The sequence below is a fragment of the Haliotis rufescens genome, unplaced genomic scaffold, assembly GCF_023055435.1.
Source record: "Haliotis rufescens isolate VD_foot unplaced genomic scaffold, xgHalRufe1.0.p SCAF_54, whole genome shotgun sequence".
NCBI classification, from domain to species: Eukaryota; Metazoa; Mollusca; class Gastropoda; order Lepetellida; family Haliotidae; genus Haliotis; species Haliotis rufescens.
The window spans coordinates 1674925-1701600 of NW_025964268.1; positions in this window are offsets into that span (position 1 = coordinate 1674925).

Here is a 26676-nt window from a genome sequence, read left to right on the forward strand (position 1 = left end):
CTTAATACTACAAAGCAGTGTCATGAAACTGCGTGTCACACCTGACGCTTCAAAGGCTGACGGAGGGATGAAACCGTGTTTTCTCGTGTCTCTATAAAAAATGCATTTAAAGAGTTTGGACCTCCATAGTAGAGGTTACAAACTCTGGACCTCCTATCTACTTACCACACAAATATCTACCAGTTATAGTGCGTATAATCTGCTGGTGTTGGGTGGGTGGGTTGGCGGGGGGGGGGGTATATTATAAACTATGTTGGCGGTATCGTCCGATTCAGGAGGTTAAAACCCACATACCACCACCAGCAAACTACACAGTCTTAGGATCCAACCCGGTGTATAATAGATTTTGTAGACTAACATGTGTAGTCTCTGAAATGAACATATCGTACAGAAAAACAGTTGTTCAGTTATCATAATAAAAATATAATAAAAGGGAGCCCAGTGGTGACTCTCTTCATTTTCCTGATACTGCAGTAATCTAGACTTGCCAAACATTATAGACTTGCATGGGCTGTATTTGATATATATTTGTATCAGGGTCTGTAAGACAGACTATAGATTTTGTTTCTTAGAGTATATAATTTTCATCACAAACGGTTATCAAAATGTGCTATGTGAATTAAATTAAAAAACGTTCATTGATTCATTTTAGTTTTGGGCATACATGGTTAAATAGTGTTGTTCAAACGTCCTAAATTCAATTCCGCAGTATATGTCACCTGGGTATAATGTTGCATTTAAGGTATCTAAACTTTCATTTACCCCATTTTTCAATGACAAAGTTTCAATAATTCCAACATATGAGACGTAAATTTGAATATTTTATACATGTACTATAAATATTTTCAAATCAAAATAATTTTATAACAACATGATAAAAGAAAAATGCAAATTTACCGATACGTTTTCTATAGAAGCCACAAGTACTTACTTACGGAACGATAACACCCTTTGTGTACTTTCATCCTGAACTGACCCCATTTTCTTATTATTCACAACGTTTCATTGTCGGTTGTTTTCGACTTGAGACGCTCATGACCACAAACAAGTTTTCTAACCCCAAACATCGGCGGTAATCAGAGGAAATGCCAAACCCTTTCAGTTTCCTTAATACCTATACAAGAGTATACATAATGCGCCCCCGCATGAACACATGTGCTCGTGGTACTACAGGCATGTTATTGCTTGCTGGGTTTGTTTTCCCCATTCACGTCATGATTGTTGTGTATAGTCGATATTAGTGCTGCGAGGCCGTCGCACTCTTGAACCCTGTTTATTAATAGTATTTACGGAATATATACCAATTGTTCGATGTATGTATAGGATCTTGTAGCATAATGGTCAGCATCAATCACATAGTGATGACAGACCCACGTTTCACTATACATGTATCGCGCTCATATCTTATTGTTCAAAAGTAATACTTATATGGATTACATGTTACCAGGTTTAATCTATGTGAAATCAATATGAGGGGTGAGAGTGCAATCACAAGACCATAATATTCGTTCCGTGCAGATGTTCATTTCTGTCGAGGAATCCAAGATTTCCAGACATGTATCTATAAAACTTTGGGCAGTATTCAGTGACCGGCCGTCACGTGGTAGTAAAACCTGTCTAGTCACGGTCTAGTGACCGCACCGCTTTCCCTCTCCCTTAATTGTCCGGCTCCGTCACCGTTCGGTAAAGTCCGGTGGTCGTTGACCATTTTTTTTTTTTTAAATTGGTGACCCGTAAAATATATTCTCCAGCGGTTTTATCGCATATTTTTATCATGTATTGATTTTATATAGGTTATCTCGTATATGTATGCACACCTGTTCATGTACTGAACATGTTTTTGTAACTTTGATTTTCACCCAGTAGCGCCATTATCTAGTACTGGAAGATATGTCTCATGTATTTATGGTCATTTTGCCACCTCGATAATTGTACATAGCTAGTTATAAGTCTTTATTGGTACCACCGTTGGATAGCTTATGATCAGCGCTTTATTTTGGTGCTTGCATCTTCCGTATTGGTTTAATAGTTAGTTTCCTTTTAAGGTTTACCCTATGTTGGTGTTACGGACCTGAGCCCCAATGAGCAGGGGTGTCATTAAACAAGAACAAGGTAATAATAAATGCGTGGTAACAGCTTCACAGGTTTATTAATAACGGCTACTTGTACTACTATAGGACAATAAAGGGTCGCATAAACCAATATCCACCGACAAAGGTCACTGATTAATTAAATCAGAGCAAATATACACAAGCGGCTTCGCTGTAACTGTATTACAGTAATAAAATAAGAGTTGCTAAAAGAACACTTTGAGGAGATACCGGCCAGATACATTTACAACCAATTACGTCGGCTGCGACTAGTTAACACCTGAGTCAACTAACTCAACACTCTGATGAGTGAATAACCTCAGCTTGGTTAAATAACGGGAAATAAACACAGAAGGCTCATCTCTAAAATAAATCACTTGGACAGTGAAATAGACGAGAACGTCTGAATATCAAACTAGTCTAACAGACTAAAGATTCTGTCACTTTGACTGAGCAAGGCAATACTAAAATTCCCAAAAAGCAAGACAATTGCGGGAATATTGGTTTTCCACGGATTACTAGAAAAACTAATCACTGGAAACCTTAGTTACGAAGTTTAGCTCGATACAACCGGAGTAAGTCAGTACTAGATCAAAAGTGCCTCGTGATCACTTACTGACGAAACCTGAGTTTCGAAGCGACCACCCAGAAGCAAACCTACCAATAAAACGGCCTAACGAATCCTGGGGGGTAAAGACACAAGATTCTTTAAAAAAACAAACAGTTATGCTTGAGACTGTTGACAAAAAGTAGAAACTGTCTGCCACAAAAATAACAAGGTTGCAAGTTTGTGATTTTCTTAAAAATATATTCAAGCTCATAGTTTTAACAAATGTCTGTTTTTTCAAAAAACATCTGATCTCCAGAAACATTCCACATTTCCCACTTTGGTGAAATCCACGAGCTCGGTACTGTGCTGACAGAGGGTCATAATCTGGTCGCGTCTGAAATTGGAACCCACGACCAGCGGATCCTGCTTGGCAATGGTATGCAACTCTGAACAGCGAATTGCGGCGCCTTAGACCATGTGGCTATCCTTGCCTCCTTTAAAACTTACAGAGGAAATGTAATGGGTGATTTATTTACCTTTACTGGTTTGGGGTTTTGCTCTTACAACTTTGCACACAACGTGTACTTAAATACAGCTAGTTTACCAAATAGCAATGCTCGGAGAAGTTGCTGAAGTTGCAAGAACAGACGTAGCTACTTTAGTGTTCATTAGCATATGTTGAGCCGAAACCGAGGCCAGAATAAAGGCATTTTCTGTTATATCGATCAGATAACGGAACAAGGGCAGATAATCAATGTTGTCAGTGAACGATTGGCAGCTAGCGTCGGTTCTGAAGACTGCGCCTTTCTGAAGCCCATTAGTCAATTAAAGTGATTGAAACTCAATTACGCGTCGACAGAAGAAATAAATCACGATAACAAATAAGTCAAACTGAGTGGTCTTGTTCCTCTGCCATGCCGCGCTGCTTGCTTGGCGGGGGCCTCATTGGATGATGTTAGGGGCAATGTTTTTTAAAGGTATTGCAACCGCTGAAAACAGAACCACGTTTTTTATATGGATGTTTAAAAACGTCAAATAGAATAAGATGGTAATAAGTCTGAGAATAAAGTGAAAGGTCTCCTAGCATTGATTTTCCTTAACCTGTTCGCCTCATTAGTAAGCTGAGTTTTCAGCAGTTTCGTTATAATGAATAAGTCAATACAATAATTGTAATCATAATACAATTGAAGATGAATACGATTTCCTCTAAGTTTGTTCTTTTCCATTTTGTATGGAACACAGTACATCCCTAGTTACTGTTACATGTGTCTATCACGAATACAATTCCGTCAACTATAAGCAACAAAAATTGTTAAAATAAAAAGACAGTTTAATGTGACATAAATATTTATTGAGATAGCATAACATTTATCCTACCTGGCCAGGTGCAAAAGTTTTGTCTTATTTCTTTCCGAATAAACTTATTCTTATTATCATTCTTCTTCTTCTTCTTCTTCTTCTTCTTCTTCTTATTATTATTATTATTATTATTATTATTATTATTAAAAGTCGATAAAGTAACTCTTTAGTAATTCTTACTTCGACACCGCAGTACCTTTATTTTTCTGATTTAATCAAAACTATAAGGTAATTTAGAGGGTTGTTTAACCTGAGATTGCTCTTATAACAGAGGCCCATTTCTGGTGTCCCCCGCGTAAAACCATACCATACTCAGCCACAACATAAGATACAACATAAGTCTTACTTTTTTCAGTTTTATACGTACAACATCAGTTTTACCATACTCATTCACTCTTATAGCAGGGAAATTGTTTAAACCGCTCAACTAAACATCCTTGAAATAACGGAACCTTAGTTATAGTATTACCTGTGTTGAAACCAGAGATTGTTTTTTCCAAGATTTGAAAAGTGTTATTTGTCACAATGTTTTTACATCAGACGAGTCAGTGAGTTTGGTTGAACGCCGTTGTTAACAGTGTTTCCGCTATATCACGTCGTGTCAGCTTGATGTGGGAGGTAAGCCTGCAGTGAATCATATTTCAGAAGTTCACCGCGTTGATGAAACCCACAAGGACGGGTATGTTGCTGACAAACCTAGGAACATAAGCAGGGCAAATCTGGGATTCAAACCCACGACCATAGGTTTCTGGCGCGCCCAAGGGACGCAACTCTGCACAGCGAATAGCGACGCATGCCTCCACTGTCCGAAATAACATTGTTCTTAAATAATATCCGTGCTCATTTACGAACGAGATGTAAAGTAATGAAAATCAATTTTGATGCAATATGACATAACGTAGAACCTTGTGAGAGAAGCTTTCGCGTCATAGCAACTTTTTGTATATTAAACATCAATCATCAAACTCCGCAGGTACTGTCGGTGGTCTATTTTTTCTTGCATTGTGTATAGATCATGTGAGTTTATGCTTTGTCGCAGTGAAGGTTGTGTGCGCATCAATCTCATCACACGGCACAGTCAGCCGCCCACACATGTACGTCAGGGGGCTGTTTATCACCGAAATATACATTGCGTTGTTGATTTCATTCACGGATCACAGCTGATGAGTGACAGGTGTGCGTGCAAGGCGTGACGCGATCACACCTGGCTTTTGAGTTTCGTCAGTAAGATTTACATAAATCGATGTATTTTTTAACGCCAAAAGTGCTGATTCGGCACTTTGAAGTGTCCTTCTAGATAGGTTTTATAATACATATGTATTTTATCATGCCGTGCCACGCTTTGATAATCTCTTTCAATGTGTTGTAGTATTTCTCTATGGTATTGGAACATATGTTGTTTTTCTTAACAGCATTCAACAATATAACATAAACACCATGACTGCATTGCCTCAAGTGAAGATAGTATAGACTAAAATGAATGTTTTCCCATTTAAACTGGGCCTTTAACCACCGGCTGTAGTTTGTATCGCCATCGGCATTCGTCACTCACCAGTCTAACGCTGCTTTGCACGAGTGGCCTTAATAAGATAATATATATGCGAGAAATGAAAGTCAGTTGTGAAAATCCTCTTTCCTTTCCCTATTCGTGATATCTGGGTGTTGATTTGCGACCCAGGGGACAAGCCAAGACAAGAGTTGGATGATGAGTACTTTAAGCTCGCATGGTTTACATGGTTACAGGAGCATCACTCACGCATCCTCGTGTACGTACATTGGTATCACCCCCTTTAAGCCCATGACAGGGGTTATTGGTAAACATTCTGGGGAATTTACTACACATGACCCGCCCCTTGCCAACACGATACGCCATGCTTTTCCATGCTATTCTCATAGCGTGTGTTTGTCTGTTTGTTGTGTCACGCCGCAGTCAGCAATATTCCAGCTATGTGACGGCGGTCCGAAAATGATCGAGTCTGGACCAGACTATTCAGTGATTGACATCATGAGCATCGATCCACGCAATTGGGATACATGCATCAATCAAGTCAGCGAGTCTGACCTCCTGATCCCGTTAGTCGCGATCGCCTCTTACAACAAGCATAGCCTTTTACAACAAGTATGGGTTACCTATTCTACCCCGGATCCTAACGGGTCTATTTCTCACAGCGACCGATTCAGGATTACCTCTTTCTGAACGCTTTATTCCACAGGCTAATTACCATGTACCCATGACATGTATTTGACTGACAGGTAGATAGGCAGAGTGTATATTATATTGCAAGCATATATGCACCATGCAGCAGGCAGTTACCCTCAGCTACCAACCATCAAAAGACATTACCAAAAAAACCACGCTTCGACACTCTCCTTTTTTAACTCTGCCGCAGTACTTTGGAACAAACTTTGAATTACACCGCTAAATTGTACATATTTTTGTATAATATTTCTTGAGTTGTTCTTCAATCTTTCCAGTATAATGTAGCGCTGTGAGCAACCACTTGGTGAATGGTGAATTGGGCGCTTCATAAATGGACTTTATACAGAGTTTTACGTAGATAGGGCTCAGGGTGTCGGTCCTTCTAAAGTGTATGATAACATTATTTTGATAATTCCACATATCCGAATAGCTATGACATGTATGTGTCTAGAATAATTGAATTGTGCAGCACCCGTTGTCAAAGACTACCATTGCAGTTAAGCATGGCGATTGGAAGAAAGATGGACTGCATGGGGGACCATATATAAAATATAGTAGCTGACATATCAAACAAACATTTGCATGAACACACACACACACACACACACACACACACACACACACACACACACACACACACACACACACACACACACACACACACACACACACACACACACACACACACACAGGGGGGTACGGGTGGCCCAGTCGTCTAAGGCGCCGCGATTCGCTGTGCAGAGTTGCGTCCCTTGGGCACGCCAGAAACCCATGATTGTTGGCACGCCAGAAACCTATGATTGTTGGTTCGCCCCGATTATGTTTCTAGGTTTGTCAGCACCATACCCATGCTCGTGGGTTTCACCGAGGTGGTAAACGTCTGAGACCTGCATCACTTCGGGCTTTCCTCCCTCATTAAGCTGACACGCCGTGATATAACTTGAATACTGTTAAAAGCGGCGTTGAACCCAACTCACTCACTCACTCACTCACTCACACACACACACACACACACACACACACACACACACACACACACGTTACAGTATAAAAGCAATAATCTTGGACGTAAGGGTAAACCCCATTTCAGCTCACCTTTTTCTGGGGGTTCGTCTCATATTGAAAAGCCACTGGTAAAGTTCAAATTAAGTATAACCTATACCTGCCCACAACCCCAACCTACACATGCCCACCCACGTTATCGTAAATATAATAAAAAAGTTCCTCCCATTCGCCAATTGGATGGACTTTGAAGAGAAAATGAAAATGCATAAACCTATTTCTATGATGTTTGACAACGTGCACATTTGATCTGGGTGTTTCATCAACAGAACCAAAGAAAATCCATTCTGTGTGTTAACTTCTTCCTATAATTCAGTTAAGTATAGGCGAATCTATTCCTACCGTACCTATATGTACTCTGAATGTAATATAATAACCAAAATCATATAAATTAAACATGAGCTTTCCTACGCCCTTGATTATCGAAATCTAATATCAACTGGTTCGTTAATGCAAGGTTTTCTCGGGGTCAACACTGACATTCCATATCTGACCAATTCGGCCACCATAATCCGAATAGGTCAGGAGATAAATACCCACAATCCTCTTACGGGTCACCAGGGCCCCGTGACCTACATACTGACCCTCAGCTGAGTGGTCATCGACTCGAGGTCTTTAACGCAAGGTCATTATCGGAGCCCCTTTGCAGTAATGGAAACTGCCCGCATAGATTGACGGTTATGGTTGAATCATGATTGAATCGAGAAACCATCGATAATGATTTGGGGTTTCCAGACGAAAAACGACTGATGCCTGTATAATTGACACCGCCCTCTGTGAACAGCGAACTCCACTGCAGCGCTGCGGATTCCGGAAATCAAGGGATCAGACACCGGAAACGCGATGTTTAGAGCTTGTTTGTTTTCATTTCATAAATCAGGCTTTATGTCCAGCTGATGTCGGTGTGTGGTGTTTACGAGTTCGGTGGCAAGCTCTTGATTGAATGAGATTAATCGCCCATATAGACAATTCAGAATCTTACTTCAAACATTACCTCTTAATGTTTTCTTTACCGTAGTTATCATAACAAAAAATAAAATTATTTCCTCTATCGATTGGATATGCCGATTTTTCGTATTACTTTGATAGAAGTAGGTGTTTCTTGCCGATGATTGATCATACCCAACTTTGCATGTAATTTAATAGCCAATGCCGTGTTCCTGATTCTCTGATTTGTCACTATAAAGACTGAAAATTGGATCGCTTCAACACGTACAATGTATGTACCGCTTCCGTGGTCTAGTGGTAGAGCGTCCGTGGAAGCGGAAGGTTGAGGGTTCGATACCCGGCCGCGTCAAACCAAAAGACGTTAAAAGATGGTACTTGTTGTTACCCTGCCAGGCGCTCGACTTTGAGGGGATAGAACAAGGACTGGTCGGCTCGGAGTATAATGTTGGGTAACCATGTTAAACTGCGGCATGGTACTAGTATTTATCTCAGTGGGCTAGCACTATAAAATGGGTATTAGTCGGGACTAGCACAGACATCCTCACCTCACATAATGTCATCCAATATGACGTCATAATGTGAAGCTGCAGGTCGAGGCGGTATGATGTAGGAGGAGAGCCAAAGTCATGCAGGTGAGTGAGTGAGTTGGGTTTAACGCCGCTTTTAACAGTATTCCAGTTAAATCACGGCATGTCAGCTTAATGTGGGAGGAAAGCCCAAAGAGATGCAGGTCTCAGACGTTTACCATTTCGGTGAAACCCACGAGCACGGGTAAGGTGCTGACAAACCTAGAAACATAATCGGGGCGAACCGGGATTCGAACCCACAATCATAGGTTTCTGTCGTGCCCAAGGGACGCAACTCTGCACAGCGAATCGCGGCGCCTTAGACGACTGGGCCACCCGTGCCCCTGATGCAAGTGTCTCTCACGTGAAACACACGAACACGGGTATGGTGCCGACAAACCAAGAATCATAATCAGCGCGAATGTAGGATAAAAACCCATTATCACAGGAATACTAATTTTTTAGTAAATTTTATATACCCAGCCAATGTGTCATCGTATGTATATAATCATGCTTTGTATAAGCCTAATGCTTGTTCCTCCCGGAGGCGACTAACGGGATCGGGTGGTCAGGTTCGCTGATTTGGTTGAAGCATGTCATCGTTGATCCCAACTGCGTAGATCGATACTCATGATGTCAACCACTGGATTGTCTGGTCCAGACTCAGTTTTTATTTGTCATATAGGTAGACTGTTGCTGGGTGCAGCAATAAACAACACACAAACAGCTTTGTCTAAGCCTGTGACTAAGTCCAAACGGGCTTAATTGTATTATTAAGATTTTTTTCAGTTCAGGTTTACGATTTCTTTGTACCGGTGTGAGATTTAAACCCAGGACTTGTTTCTGAAGAGTATGTGAGTGAGTAATATCACACCTGGTTCTTCGGCGTGACGAGCGAACGCTTTAATCACCAGTCTACCCCACCGCCATGTTTTGATGAGTAAACACCCTTGCCATTAGACTAGGCTGCTAGAATTCCGGGTTTAACTATGTGCCCACTACCTTGTCTTCTAAATGAGGATTAGATGGTCAGACTTTGTTGACTGCCTGTCATCGTAACCCGATGGCATGGGTTTGTGCTCATGCTTTCAGTCACTGGTTTGCCCCAAATCGATCATTTACAGGCCCACGTGAAACAGCTGGGATACTTTTGAATAACGCGTAATACGACACTCACTCACAGCATGGGCGGTGGGGTAGCCTAGTTGTTAAAGCGTTCGCTCATCACGATGAAACCCCGGGTTCGATTCCCCATATGGGTACAATGTGTGCAGCCCTTTCTGGTGTCTCACGCAGTGATATTGCTGGAATATTGCTAAAAGCGGCGTAAAACAATACTCACTCACCAACAACATGAGATACAACATAAGCGGCTGACGTAAACCATCCTCGTGAAAGACACAGTTACTTATAATCATTTTTTCAGAACTTTAGTAAATTAGGTCAAGGTAAAATAACAAAGTATTTTAAATCTCGAGAATTTATCACACGTTTTTAAACCATTAAGAAGATAAAATCACAAACTATTTTTCATTATGATAACAACCGGTAGCCCACGCATCGCCCAAAATACAACATAAAAAAACATCAGGACAGTCCCGAGAGGGCATGTTCCGTTGAGAACTGATTATCAGGAATCTTCACTGATTCCTGGCTAAATATTTTATCGGCTCGAAGCATCGCAATAACAAACATGCGTATTCGTTATCCCTTAGCCCCGATACAGAGAAAACATCTCCCGCGGGGCTCGATCATAACTAACTCCAGTAAATTATCTCCCTTGACAGACCGAAAAGGATTATTTTTGTCTCGAGCGTAGTCTGGGGAATAACACTGATAATACCAACACGTGTGATAAGGTTCTTTACGAATGATCATAAAACTAAACACTTTAACTTAATTGGTTGCAAAAAGGCACGTGACTGTCATTAAAGGCGCGAATGAGCTTTTTGTCCGAAAGTAATCTACATACATAACAGTACTACGATTTGTTGAAAGATGTTTGGCGCAAGTGGAATTTTGCTTGTTTTTTTCTGTTTATATAACTAGATACAATAATAGATGTTGATTGATAGTTCTAACCCAGGGTCGTTTCTTTCAAAGGGAATGAGTGAGGCAGGATATAGTTTGCCCATGTTAGCAATGTTCGGGATCGGTCAGTCGGTCGGTCAGTCGGTCGGTCAGTCGGTCGGGCGGTCGGGCGGTCGGGCGGTTGTGTAGCTGGTGGGCAAGCGAAGGTAGCTTAGCAGTTAATGCGCTCGCTCCTCACACCGACGCCCGGGTTCGATTCCTCATGTTGATACAATGTTGGAAGCACATTACTGGTGTCCCTCGCCGTGATAATGCTGGAATATTGCTCGAAGCGGCGTAAAACCATGCTCACCAGTTGGTAGGTTTGTTGGCTGATTGAAGAGCCAGGAAGGACAAGTATTTGTCTGTTTGAGTGTGTGATTGTAAACTGATGGGTAAAAGTATTAGAATTTGTTTTTATGTAACAGATAATTGAAAGATGTATGTCTATGTAAATATCACTCATTCCTGCAACAGTTTGTAAAAAGTAATCTGTGGCTGCACACATTGTACCCATGTCGGGAATCGAACCCGGGTTCTCGGCGGGACGAGCGAACGCTTTAACCACTGGGCTACCCGACCGCCCGGAAATATAATGAACATATATTGTGGACCAATTATCAAATAATCCCATTTAACCCATACGTACATACGCTTACTCACAATGTTATATAAATGTATATGAATAATGTTATCAAGATTATTATTTACTGTCGTCATCTTTTGGACACAGAGCGGCATCAAACAATAGGGGTCTTCACCATGATGAGCGAACGCTTTCCTATTTCTTCAACAGATTCAACCGCGCATGTTGACGTTCATACATCAACTGGCCATTGTCTTTCAATTGATGCCGGATCTGCCATTTATCTCTCTTTTTTTGACAAAATACCCTTTTTAACGACTTAATTGTCATGCATAACAGACGAGATGAAATAAATTCCACGGTTGCGTTTTTCTAGTATTTGTACTGCTGATGAAATCACAAAACAACCTGTGACTTGCGCATTATTCGAATTCACGAACTAATTCCAAATCCTTCACTTCAGTGAAAATCAAAAACAAATTCGTAATTAAGAGGTTCAAGGAAAGCTTTCCGAAACCCATTTGGTCGGAGATGTCCAACATGGATTCCCTTTCTCTCCATGGAATCACGTTTCCGGGGATTGTCAGACGGATGCAGAGAGCTGACGATTTATCACCAAAGTGATCGATTAACTATAATTTTTTTAAGCTCTCACAGAAACTATGGGCAAACAACATTTTCTAGTTCATTGTTACCTCTGATAGATTTCAGATAAAAGCATGCTGGCGAGTGCTTTTGGAAGTAATGCTTTTCATCTCGTTAATGTGTTTTAAGTCCCACTGAAGACATTACAAGATGTCTCAAGGGTTCTTGTATCCTGTGGGTCTCCAGTAGTGTTGATAGGGTTAGTTACAGGTAGCGAGGTACTGATTAAGCGAGTCTGGCTTTGTATGCATTGTCAATAGCATGCCTATTTCAGCGAGCACCTGTTTTGTACATTCAGATGAAAGAGAAATAATTCATGTGCGGTGACTCTTTGCGTGTCTTTTTCGTGTTTACGGATCGCGAAATTTTCTATCACATTTGATCCACTTTTTGCAACATTTTTCGAAAATGGCGTACATGTACCATTTGAAGCCATGCCATGAGCGCATGAGATAATAATCATAATAAATAATACGATTAAGGGAGACTTATGATGGTGACAATGATTATTAGTAACAAATACTAGTAATCGCTGTTTTGTTTGTTTGTTGTTTAACGCCGCACTCAGCAATATTCCAGCTATATGACGGCGGTCTGTAAATAATCGAGTCTAGACCAGACAATCCAGTGATTGACATCATCAGCATCGATCTACACCCGACCAGCCGATCCCGTTAGTCGCCTCTTACGACAATCATAGTCGCCTTTAATGGCAAGCATGGGTTGCTGAAGACCTATTCTACCCCGGATCTTCACGGGTCCGATTAGTGTTTTAAGGGAATGTGGAGTCTAGAGAGGAATAAAGATAACGATGAAGGCATTACACTAGTTGATGCATGCATATTAATGCTGATATTGAAGGTGGTGATGATGTTGAGTAGGATGATGGCAATGAGATGACGACGATGGAGATGATGGTGATGTTGATGATGTTGAGGAGGATGGCTATGAGATGACAACGATAGTGATGATGGTGATATGATAACGACTATGATGATGGCGATGAATGTGATGGTGATGACCATGAGATGACGATGATGGTGATGGCGATGGTGATGATGATGTTGATGTTGTCGATGATGTTGATGATGCTGAGGAGGATGGCGATGAGATGACAACGATAGTGATGATGGTGATATGATAACGACAATGATGATGGTGATGAATGTGATGGTCATGACCATGAGATGACGATGATGGTGACGACGATGGTGATGATGGTGATGGTCATGATGTTGAGGAGGATGGCGATGAGATGACAACGATAGTGATGATGGTGATATGATAACGACTATGATGATGGTGATGAATGTGATGGTGATGACCATGAGATGACGATGATGGCGATGGCGATGGTGATGATGATGTTGATGTTGATGATGATGTTGATGATGCTGAGGAGGATGGCGATGAGATGACAACGATAGTGATGATGGTGATATGATAACGACTATGATGATGGTGATGACTGTGATGGCAATGACCATGATGGCCATTGTGATGATGAAACTGAATCGTTTCTATGATAATAATAATGACACTATGAATGATGACGGTGAATAATTTAAGAGTTTTACGTCACTAAAATTCCAACAATAACGGGTGACGATATTAACAATCACCATCATCCTGATACTGATAACAGCAATGGTCATATGGACAATAATAATAATGATTCTGAGAAAAATATGTTTTTGTCGAGATTGTAACTGTTGTTTCAGCTGTCGCCGCGAGTTAACGTAGGCGTGTTGCACGTTCGACGTGAGGTATGTGTTGGGGAGAGGTGTGTAGGCGCCCCTTGTTGGGAGGACCCCCTGATTAATAGCGGGAACCCCGATGAATACATGATAGGACGTCTGTCAGCTATTAGACGTGAAATACCCATGAAATGTTTCTGTTAGATAAACATTTGGAGCCGTGCGAATATACAATAACAAATACTCGGACTTCTGGTCCGGCCAGATCTTTCCCGGTACGTGTAGACGGCAATATGGATGTCAAACTGTTACCACCCCTACTAGATTGTTTAACATAGATCCATGCTAAAGCGGCACGGATATCTCAATAGTCCAAGGCGCACTTCTCTGTCCAAAATTGCGTCCCTTAACGGTGACAAACTCGGCCTTTCGTAGGTTCGAATCTCAGCTCCACGCGGATTTTTTTTCTCTCAGTTCCATATCCTGCTCGTGGGATCTGAAGTTCACAATGCGGCGTAAAACAAAACACATTCAGCCATTTCAATTTACATATTCGATTGTCTTATAATCTACTTTCGATACGTGTAGCATCAAGACTTAATGGATCCTCGGAGATTATGATTGAAAGCGCAATGATGTGTAGTGGTCTGCAGTTCCGGCCTCTTCTCAGAGCAGTCTAAACGCCACGATCTTCTTCAGGTGAGCTCCATTACAACCAATTGCAGTTCGTATACTCTTGGGATTATTTTGAATGAAAAGGACTAAATACATTAAAACTAATTTTAATATACTTCTTGATGGGTGTCTGGCACAATATACGAGGAAGAAAATCCAGTTTCTTGAGGAATAACGAAGAAAGGATCATTTAGCATAGTTACATGGTATTATGTTTATATATATCATATTACTGTTTGAGTATTCGTCAACTGTCCACAGGTGTTAAAGTGTCATTGATACCCTAATACCATGTGTAAACTGGGTTCTCGTTAACTAATGATCTGTTGACATCATTATGGGGTCCTTTTAATTGGTCCATACTATAACTGATTGGTACCTGTCATTCACCATCTATACCCACTAGTGGGTACCCGTCAGTAACATGTGTCAATGTGCCCTCGGCAACATACATCACATTTAAAATTCCCTTTATCACCAAGATGTTAAAACCTTCCAAGAAATGAACTCGTTATTCGTTAATATGTTTATTTTTGCTTCGCCTGGGAGATGAGAATGAAATAGGCTCGGCAAGTTGTGAACGAATAAATCATTTCACGATATTTTTAAAATTTATCACACTCGATCTTCAGAAGCGCAATAAATGATCTAATTCGACGTCAGTTTTCACAGTTCATTCCCGAGGTAACCACACCTCCCTGACGCAATAGAAGCAATAGGTTCATTAAAGAGTTATCAAACGATTTTGTGGCGACCACGACCGGATTATTACTTTGTTCACGCAATGACGCCAGATGAGGTTGTGAACGTCCTCCTTCACGACTATACATCAGTGTTGCATGGTGGACATTGAAGTCCGTCTTTGATGGGCTCCTGACACGACATCTTCAATTCCCATAAACGTCTGTTGTATGTGAGGCGGTTTGAACCTCCATAGCAGATTACGATGTTCCCGTTATATGTGTACATGTGTTTAGAAGTTAGGCACAGTCGAACCTCCTTATCTCGAACTCCGTTTTCTCGAATTCACCAATGTCTCGAGCGTATTCTCAGGTCCCGGCCAGCTCACTTTACAAATACATATTAATTTGCCCGCTTATCTCGAATTCGAGATAAAAAAAATACATAGCGCTATCTCGAACCTTGGACTGGATCCCAACTTTGTCTTGACTATAGAATTTTATCATGTTTTTTTGACTACGTGTGTTTAGTGATTATTGGTACCCGTTATGTGTCTAGATCTGTTCAGTGTTAGATCCCCGTCTCTTATCCACGTGTGTTTAGTGATTATTGGTACCCGTTATTTGTCTAGATCTGTTCAGTGTTAGATCCCCGTCACTTGTCTACGTGTGTTTAGTGATAATTGGTACCCGTTATTTGTCTAGATCTGTTCAGTGTTAGATCCCCGTCTCTTATCTACGTGTGTTTAGTGATAATTGGTACCCGTTATTTGTCTAGATCTGTTCAGTGTTAGATCCCCGTCTCTTGTCTACGTGTGTTTAGAGATTATTGGTACCTGTTATTTGTCTAGATTATTGGTACCCGTTATTTGTCTAGATCTGTTAAGTGTTAGATCCCCGTCACTTGTCTACGTGTGTTTAGTGATTATTGGTACCCGTTATGTGTCTAGATCTGTTCAGTGTTAGATCCCCGTCTCTTATCTACGTGTGTTTAGTGATTATTGGTACCCGTTATTTGTCTAGATCTGTTCAGTCTGAGATCCCCGTCTCTTATCTACGTGTGTTTAGTGATCATTGGTACCCGTTATTTGTCTAGATCTGTTAAGTGTTAGATCCCCGTCTCTTGTCTACGTGTGTTTAGAGATTATTGGTACCCGTTATTTGTCTAGATCTGTTCAGTGTTAGATCCCCGTCACTTGTCTACGTGTGTTTAGTGATTATTGGTACCCGCTATTTGTCTAGATATGTTCAGTGTTAGATCCCCGTCACTTGTCTACGTGTGTTTAGTGATTATTGGTACCCGCTATTTGTCTAGATATGTTCAGTGTTAGATCCCCGTCACTTGTCTACGTGTGTTTAGTGATAATTGGTACCCGTTATTTGTCTAGATCTGTTCAGTGTTAGATCCCCGTCTCTTGTCTACGTGTGTTTAGAGATTATTGGTACCTGTTATTTGTCTAGATTATTGGTACCCGTTATTTGTCTAGATCTGTTAAGTGTTAGATCCCCGTCACTTGTCTACGTGTGTTTAGTGATTATTGGTACCCGTTATGTGTCTAGATCTGTTCAGTGTTAGATCCCCGTCTCTTATCTACGTGTGTTTAGTGATTATTGGTACCCGTTCTTTGTCTAGATCTGTTCAGTCTGAGATCCCCGTCTCTTATCTACGTGTGTTTAGTGATCATTGGTACCCGTTATTTGTCTAGATCTGTTAAGTGTTAGATCCCCGTCTCTTGTCTACGTGTGTTTAGAGATTATTGGTACCCGTTATTTGTCTAGATCTGTTCAGTGTTAGATCCCCGTCACTTGTCTACGTGTGTTTAGTGATTATTGGTACCCGCTATTTGTCTAGATATGTTCAGTGTTAGATCCCCGTCACTTGTCTACGTGTGTTTAGTGATTATTGGTACCCGTTATTTGTCTAGATCTGTTCAGTGTTAGATCCCCGTCACTTGTCTACGTGTGTTTAGTGATTATTGGTACCCGCTATTTGTCTAGATATGTTCAGTGCGAGGTCCCCGTCTCTTGTCTACGTGTGTTTAGTGATTATTGGTACACGTTATTTGTCTAGATCTGTTCAGTGTTAGATCCCCGTCTCTTGTCTACGTGTGTTTAGTGATTATTGGTACCCGCTATTTGTCTAGATCTGTTCAGTGTTAGATCCCCGTCTCTTGTCTACGTGTGTTTAGAGATTATTGGTACCCGTTATTTGTCTAGATCTGTTCAGTGTTAGATCCCCGTCTCTTGTCTACGTGTGTTTAGAGATTATTGGTACCCGTTATTTGTCTTGATCTGTTCAGTGTTAGATCCCCGTCTCTTGTCTACGTGTGTTTAGTGATTATTGGTACCCGTTATTTGTCTAGATCTGTTCAGTGTTAGATCCCCGTCACTTGTCTACGTGTGTTTAGTGATTATTGGTACCCGTTATTTGTCCACATCTATTCAATGTTTAGGTACTCCATATATTTGTCCATGTATCGATAGTGTTTAGGTAAATTCTAATCATCTACATCTGATTAAGGTTTAGGTATTCAATAATTGTTCATATTTAGTTAGTATTTAGGTACCCGTCAATTGTCTATATCTATGTAATGTTGAGGTAACCTTTAATTGCCTACATCTGTATAGTGTAATCTACGACCATCGGATCCTGGTACACCCAAGGGGCGCCATCAATTCCCCGACAATAACTCTTATACCGTCACAATCATCAAAAATAAAGACTTATCAATTAACTATTTTTCTAGCATTGGCACCGCTGGTCCTTCGCAAGTTGAAGTGCCAATTAAAACATTAAACAACAACCACAAGACATCCTTGATGTTTGTATTACACACGCATGCAATTTGAGAACGCTCTTCAGTGAAAAGTGTGACGTTCTCTGTTTAAGGAACACGCTCTGCAGTTCATTGCTATTGATTACACACACCCTCAAGATGTCCCTTCTCGACAGATGATTGATCGTAATATCTGTCTGAAATCTACAATCAATGAATAATTATACAATACAAAGGTATTATTGATCAATCTTTGCGTCACCATGCTTTTTGCTTGATATTTTACCCCAATAATCATTGTGAAAGCGCACAGGGTGTGTGTGTTTCTGTGATTGTGTTTCGGAATTATTGTTTTATTTTCGATTGACGTTCTTCACTGCTCCTGAGGTCATCATGGCTCTGATTGAAGTGAGATCGACTGGATGACATGACATGCTTGTGACCCTGCGTTAACTGGGATGGCCAAGTGCTTAATGTGTTCGCTTGTCACGCATATGCTGGTTCGATTCTCCATGTTGATCTTATAGAGCCAATTCCCTGATGTGTTGTTGCTGATACAAACGGCCTTACACCTAATAAGGCCTCTTGTTTTACCAATAACCTGTCCTGGGCTGGTTCCACAAAACGATCTTGGTGTTACGAGTATCGTCAGTCAGTGTTTTGTTTGGGAGTTACGACACACGTTGGACAAAGATCGCTTATTTGAACGGGCCTTGGGTCCTGTTCTGAAGAACGATCAAAGTGAAACGTCATAATCCCATTCTGAGTGAGTGAGTGAGTCGGTGAGACGTGTACATGTCAACTTGCGGTCTTGACTTTTAGCTTTCGTTTAAACAGCCAGTACAGGTATGGCGCGAACAAATCAAGGATACAAGGTACAAATCAACAAATCCTGTTTTACTAAGCGACGCAACTCTCTACAGCCAAATGCGACGCCTGTGACAACCCGAGCCCCGGTTAGAAAAAGTCAAACCAAATGGATGGCAAATAGTTGGACACCAATCTTCTCCAAATTAAATCAGCGAATATAACTTTTTCTTCATTGATTGAGAAAATCCCCTCGTTTTCAGAGCCAAACATGCCGTACATCTTTTCTCTAATGCTATTAGTTTTACTTCTGTCGCAATAGATGCCCGTGCTGGCTAACCACATGAGCTAGCCTTTGTGCTGTGTCCATGTTCGCGTCGTTAATCGTCACCACGTCACTGCTGTTATTTGAAAGGACACATCAAAGCCCGGTTCTATCCATATGACGGTGTATGGTAGGCCCCTATTGGGGGATTGGAAACGGGATTACATTTCAAAGATGTATCCAATGTTGGATGTCAGAGAATATCGATTAATAAAGCACGTCTTAAGGCCTTCTCCCTGTAGTCGACCCAGAGTCGGAAATCACGCGGAAATCTCATTTTACTGACAACTATCGTCTTGATAATTCGCTGCCACAATAGTCAGCACATTTAACGTCCTTGACATTGGATGTGTACAGTTCAGCCTCGTTTATCCAGACATGTATTGTACAACGTCCCGTACAACGAGATTCACCTGGACTGTAGTCGTGGAGTATGTAGAACGGTATTACCCTGATGGTGTTTATGATTGACGATACGATACGATACGATACGATGACACACGATGACAGACATCAAACAATTCCCCGCCTTTGATCACCCGTTCCATGCAACAGAGGGGATAGTTTCTAATATGACTCCGTATTGGGTTTTATGGTAATAATAACACTTTTTCTGGTCCAATAATCGAATGACCGAAAGCATGAACAACGATCCACGTCATCGAGGTAGAATGACACTTCACTTACCCCCGTTACTGAATCTTTAGCTTAACCGACAAGCATTGGGCCAAAAGGAAGCATCCTGACCACAGACCGCCTCCGTGGTCTAGTGGTAGAGCGTCCGCCCGGAGAGCGGAAGGTCCGGTGTTCGATCCCTGGGCGCGTCATACCAAGAGACGTTAAAAGATGGTAATTGTTGTTAGCCTGCCTGGCGCTCAGCATTAAGGGACTAAAACAAGGAATGGTCGGCTCGGCGTCTGTGTTGTGTAACCATGTTAAACTCAGTGGGCTAGCACTGTAAACTCGGCATTCATCCGGACTAGTACAAGCAGCCACACACACGTACATGCACGTCGCTAAAAAGTTTAATCCCTTTTCACGTTTCCCCATTTAACCTCACCTTAATCGACAAGCATGGAACCTAAAAGACATATTCCGACCACGTTGGGTTAGTATCTTAACTACTTAAGCTAACATTTTGACCTCTCATAGAATACTCATTAAATTAGTTTTAATTAAATTTAAATATATCAAAGGAGAAAGTGATTTTTGGTCTGGACATTGTAATGTTGTGTGTTTGTGGGGAACGACTGGACCCACTTGCTGGGTACAATTTGCATGAACCGAGTACCCCTTTACCATGATATATTCACGTTTTAGCGGAAAGTGTATGGTATGTGTCTCCACACGATGCTGATTGCTGATGTTGACACTGCTGCTGCTACTACTACCACCACCACCACCGCTACTACCACTACTACTACCACCATCACCGCCACTACTACTACTACTACCGCTACCGCTACCCCTACCACTACTACTACCACTACTACTACTACTACTACTACTACTAATAATAATAATAATAATAGACAAGTACTACTATTAATAGTGAGGTGAAATGGGGTTCAACGTACGTCGCATTCAAGATTATTTCACTTACATAGCAACGTTCATGCATGTGTGTGTGTGGTGTGTGTGTGTGTGTATGCGTGCGTGTGCGTGGTGTGTATGTGTGTGTGGTGTGTGTATGTGTGTGGTGTGTGTGAGTGCGTGCGTGCGCGCGTGTGTGTGTGTGTGTGCGTGTGTGTGTGTGAGGTGAGGTGAAATGGGGTTTAACGTGTGTATGTGTGTGTGGTGTGTGTGTATGCGTGCGTGTGTGTGTGTGGTGTGTGTGTGTGTGTGTTTGTGCCTGTATGTGTGTGTGTGGTGTATGCCTGTATGTGTGTGGTGTGTGTGTGTATGCGTGTGTGTGTGTGTGTGTGTGTGTGGTGTGTGCGTGCGCCTGTGTATGTGTGTGTGGTACGTGTGTGTGTGTGTGTGTGTGTGTGTGTGGATGTGTGAGAGAGGGATAATGTTAACAATCCCTTTTAAGTTCTGCGCCATTGATATAGCTCAATAGTGCAATAAACATATACTCAAGATAATAATGTGAACATTCGAGAAATTACCGTGCAACTAAACTAAAGTTTCATCTCGAGCAAGCAATTGGCCCGTATTTTCTTCCGTACAGACAGACAGACAGACAGACAGACAGACAATAGTTTATTAACGTCTCACTCCTGTACATACATAAAACATCTTTATACAACTTGACATAGATAAAATGTACAGAACCATTCAATAGAATTATGAGAGACGAATTATCACAGAAATTATACATAAATGATATAAAGATGATATAGTAAAAAGTTATCCATATAAAAGATGTACATGTATGTGTCTGCTGTTTTTATTTGCAATCGCGATATGGCTGCAAAATTGCCGATGCGATGTAAAAAAGTCAGTTTTTACTTGCTGTTGGTGCAGATCGACTTTTAATCAATCATGCAACGTTCCGACATTTACAGTGTGACTATACATATGTCGTGAGATGTTATTGTCCCCACATGACCCGTGACATCCCCGCACTCACTGGAATAATTGACGACTCAGCAATAGTAACAGTAACTACGCTGGCAGTGTGTGATTCTGCGTCTATGCCACCTTTCACCTGTCACATATCTCGTCCACACACATGTATGTCTTGGTGCCTGAAATATACATGAAATGGACAACCACAGCTGTCAGTGTTGTCTTGATTGGTCGGTAATAGCTTCTCTGGCTTTGACTACGACTAATAAAGTGAGGTGAGGTGAAATGGAGTTGAACGACGCGTCCAAGATTTGAGGACTTACATTTCGACGTGCTGTATGTGTGTGTAGCTGTTTGTACTAGTCCTGACTAATGCTAGCCCACGAAGACACCATGCTACAGTTTAACATGAATAACCCACTCAGACACAGTATGCTGAGTCTGTGCCGATCAGTCCTTGTTTTAGCCCCTTAATGTCGAGCGCCAACTGGGTAACAACATGTACTTTTAACGTCTTTTGGTATGACGCGGTCAGGGATCGAACCCACGACCTCCCACAGGCAAACGCTCCATCAACTAGACCACGTATGCGATCTTTAAAATGTTAGTAAATCGGACTATAACATATTAATATCATGGTGCTGCTGCTGATGATGATGACGACCACGACGACGACGACGACGATGATGATGATGATATTTGAATTCAAATTCTTCATAAGGGCCACCTTATAGTCGTAATAGCCGAGTATCTCGTGGTTACGTGTGTCAGCCTATCCCGGCATGGATCGGTGTTCATGCTATCAACCATTTGTTGTGTTGTAAAGATAAGATATCAACAGTACACATATTGAGAGCTTTCTGTAATGACATTTCAACGTGACATTGTTGCACCAGTAACAGTTTTGACTTAACTGTACTTTTAACAAACAGCTTGAACCTTAGATCAATATTCCTTTGTAGAAATTACAACCGCCTATCATTTCCAGTGAATGTCTCACAAGCTTCTACAGTTTAAAATGTCAACAGTCGTGAACTTAAATCAATACTGAAATACTCAAGAGGCGGAGCAGTAGCCAAGTGGTTGATACGTTCGCCAAAGGGCCGGGTTCGATTCCCACATCGGTGCAAAGTGTGAAGCCCATTTCTGTTGTTCCCCGTAGGGGTAGTGTTGGAATATTTCTAAACTCACTCACTCACTCAGTTACAATCAATACATCGGTGATGAGAAAACACTCAACATTGGTCGTATTATTTTGGTTGGCTTACACATTTGGTTCCAAATCAAACTTCAACGAGATATAATCGGAATGACAACTGTTGATATTTGCTTGACCTCTAACGGTCCCGAGTCGATAGTTAGGGCTGATAAAGTGTGTGCAAACATCACTGACAGTAGCCACTGTCAAGGGCAGGCCGCGCAAACAACTTGCATTTGAGAGATTGTGTGTGTATCCCTTGTCACTCACTTGTACACTGTTGAAAACAATTACTCCCGAGGGAAAGAGCGTGTTGTCGGCTATGGGGCATGGGCATCAGTATGTTGTCCTCGGGATTTGCATGAATCGATTACCTGCATATAGTTAGATTTATTTATTTTTGTAATAATAAAAATGTCTCCTTTACATACTTTGAGGTGTTTCGAGCACTACGACCAATTTATTTTTTTAAAGTGAGTGTGAGTGAGTTATTATTTAACGTCACATGGGCAATATTTCAGCCATATCGTGACGAGAAGTCTTTATATAACAAACTACACAGCGTTATTTCTATTTGTATCATCCTGACATAACCTGGGCATACTTTTAACAAATTATCTGTATTCTGTAACATCATAATATTAGCGACATATTAAATTTGGAAGCTAAATGCATACCAACTACCAAGATTGCGTCTTGACTTGACATAATTGTTTTTATCAGAGATGTTATTCACAAACGCTCCCCCGCCCCCTTCCCCGACGAGCACCAACCACTGCCACCACCCGAACTCCGGATCACATAATACAATTGACATTACTTATTGTTAAATCTCTCTCATACAAAAACATTTCTTTGATGTGAAAGTTGTCACACCTTGCTAACAAAGGAAGCTCACTCGTACAACACTGAAGTCTTGACACAACCCAAAAGTGCAATTTAGCAGAAACAGTGCCCGAACACGAACAAGAACAAAGCCGCTTTCTCCAGTGTTTCTACGCAATATTGCCACGTCGACGTTAGGTTTGACAATAGAAGTTACGATCACATGTAAATCCACGTAACCTTTCTTCATGTCAAGATTGCGTTGCCCCGCGAAAGGCCCTGGGTGCTTCGCAGTAATTGACATTTACTGCGGGACTGCGGTCATGTGTTGATGACGTCAGAGCAAACCACCTGACGATCCTGCGCAAACAGCTGGACTTAGCTGTTCACGCAATGCTATACTCGTGTATAAACAGCAGCGGTAGTAGAAAGTGGAAATGGGTCAGCAATGCGTTGGGATAGCCTCGCAGTGTTTTGTAAACACAGGGCGGGTTGAGGTGATCTTAGGAAGAAAAAAACGCGGTCAGGCCTATCAGGCGATTCGAAAAAAGAGGGTGGCGAGGGGTCCCGAAAATTATTTGGAGTGTTATAGAATAATGGGTTATAAATAAATATTTGTGGTTTTGATTTTATTTGAGCCCATGTGGACTTTGGTTATTGAGCACGAGGATGGTGATGACAAACTTGGAAAGATCAAGGAGGGATTCAAACCCCAAACCATGGATTTCCGGCACGCCTTAGGGATGGCGCGGCACCTTGGACATGTTCAGATTTTATTTTAACGTTATATAGATATTACCTCATAGTGAGTGAGTTATATTTAGTCATGTCGACGCCTGACAACTGAACATCGAAGGGAAGCCCTTTGGTGAACCCGAGGAGGACGATAATGACGGATCCTGGGCCATCTAAGGGACGCAACTCTTCATAGCGAACTGCGCCGCCTTGCCCACAGGACCACATGTGCTACAACTTGAATTATAAGGTACCCATCAAGATCTGGGATAGAATAGGTCTTCAGCAACCCATACTTGCCGTTAAAGGCGACTATGCTTGTGGTAAGAGGCGACTAACGGGATCGGGTGGTCAGACTCGCTGACTTGGTGGGAGAATGTCGTGTCGTCATGGAAGAATGTGCTAACTGAAATGTAGGTTGGAAATACTGGTGATTCAATCACTTTTCACTCAACCGTCCAATGACATTGCTGCAATGTTTATAAAAGCAGCATAATGTCCTTTTCACTCACTCTCTCGTGGTTGTGAGTAGATGTTGTTTAACGACGCAGTCAGCAGTGTAACAGCTTTGCCACTCTGCAACACAAACTGACAGTCCCAGGACCATGATCGAAGGAAATCTTGGATTGAAAGCGACAAATTACAGTATCCTTCCAAGGCTAAGGGACACAACTCGTCAAACCCAGTAGCGGCGTTAAGAGTATTGTTTTGATTATTTTCAAGCAATGTAACTGTACGGGACACACACTACCCATCTGAGGAATTGACCCCGGGTCGTCAGCCAGACGAGCCAACGCTATAACCACTAAGCTACCCGACCCGTCAAGGTCCGGGTTAGGATAGGTATTCAGGATCCCGTGCTTGTCGTAAGAAGCGACTATGCATGTAAAATGCCACTAACAGAATCGGGTGGTCAGATTTGCTGACCGATTGATACATGTCAGCGTGTCCCAGTTGCGTGGATCGATGCTCATGATATCATGCCTCGATTAATTACAGACCGCCGTCATATAGCTGGACTATGGGTAAGTGCGGCGTTAAACAACAAGCAAACAAAACTAAGCTACGCCACCTTCCACGTTTGCTGTCGGCGTCATGTATGTATTCTATATAACACGCGTTGATGTAACCCACTCGTCGTGCGCCTCAGTATATACACGGATACAGCATGGAGCACGGTCGTAGGCAGGCAGTGAATCATACCCCGATGTTTGGCAATACGGCAAGGTTTCCAGATCACTGTGTATTGCATTCTTTGTTCTGGAGATAGTTACACCACGGTCAACCTGTCACAAGGTCAAACGGTTCACGAGGAATGGGGATTTAAGTTTGGGCCAACAGATTACTTTTTATGGTAGGAATTAAGGCTCACGCGACGGGGATTTTAGTTCCTGCAACGTTTGGGGTGGCAGCTAGCCATGGATGGGTCCATTTGTCACATTGTTTCATAGCCTAAGGGTTGTAAATAATAATAAAGCTAGAATATTGCTGACTGCGGCAAATATAGCAAGACTTAACAGTTACACTTCGTGATACAAGGTCGGCCGCGTTATGTAAGGCATCACAGCTTGCTATGCAGAGTTTGTTGTTGATTGTTGTTGGTTTCTTGTTTAACGCCGCACTCAGCGATATTCCAGCTACATGACGGCGGTCTGTAAATAATCGAGTCTGGACCAGACAATCCAGTGATTAATATCATGAGCATCGATCCACGCAATTGGGATCAATGACATGCATCAACCAAGTCAGCGAGCCTGGCCCCCCGATCCCGTCAGTCGCCTCTTTCGACAAGCATAGTCGCCTTTTACGGCAAGCATGGGTTGCTGAAGACCTATTCTACCCCGGATCTTCACGGGTCTGCTATGCAGAGTTGCCTCCCTTTATCGTGCGTTCGAATCCCAACTTCGGCTACTTATGATGTGTTTCTTCAAAGTTTCAAATGTGTACGACACACATCACTTTTTTACCCCAAAGCTGTGAATTATCACTAAATAGTATTGTGTTGTTTTTAAATGGGTTTTTTAACTATTCAAGGCGGCGTTAAATCCATCTGACGGACCAGGTAAGGGACGTGGTCGGAAATAATCGTCTCGATAACAAAACAATTTGTAGCATCTGTAAAATTATAAAATACATTGTTAAGTTTGTGGAGTTAGCGAGTATATTTGACATTACTTCAACAATATCACGACATAACAATGGGTCACGTTGTTTACTCGCGTACCTACTGAACCTGGTTGACAACGGACGTATTTAACACAAGGATACGCCACCAGCATTAATGATAAGGATGTCACCGTGTCTCAATGACAACACCTGTCGCCGTGTTGTAGTCTTTAAAAACTTATTAATCCATGGTGCATGGAC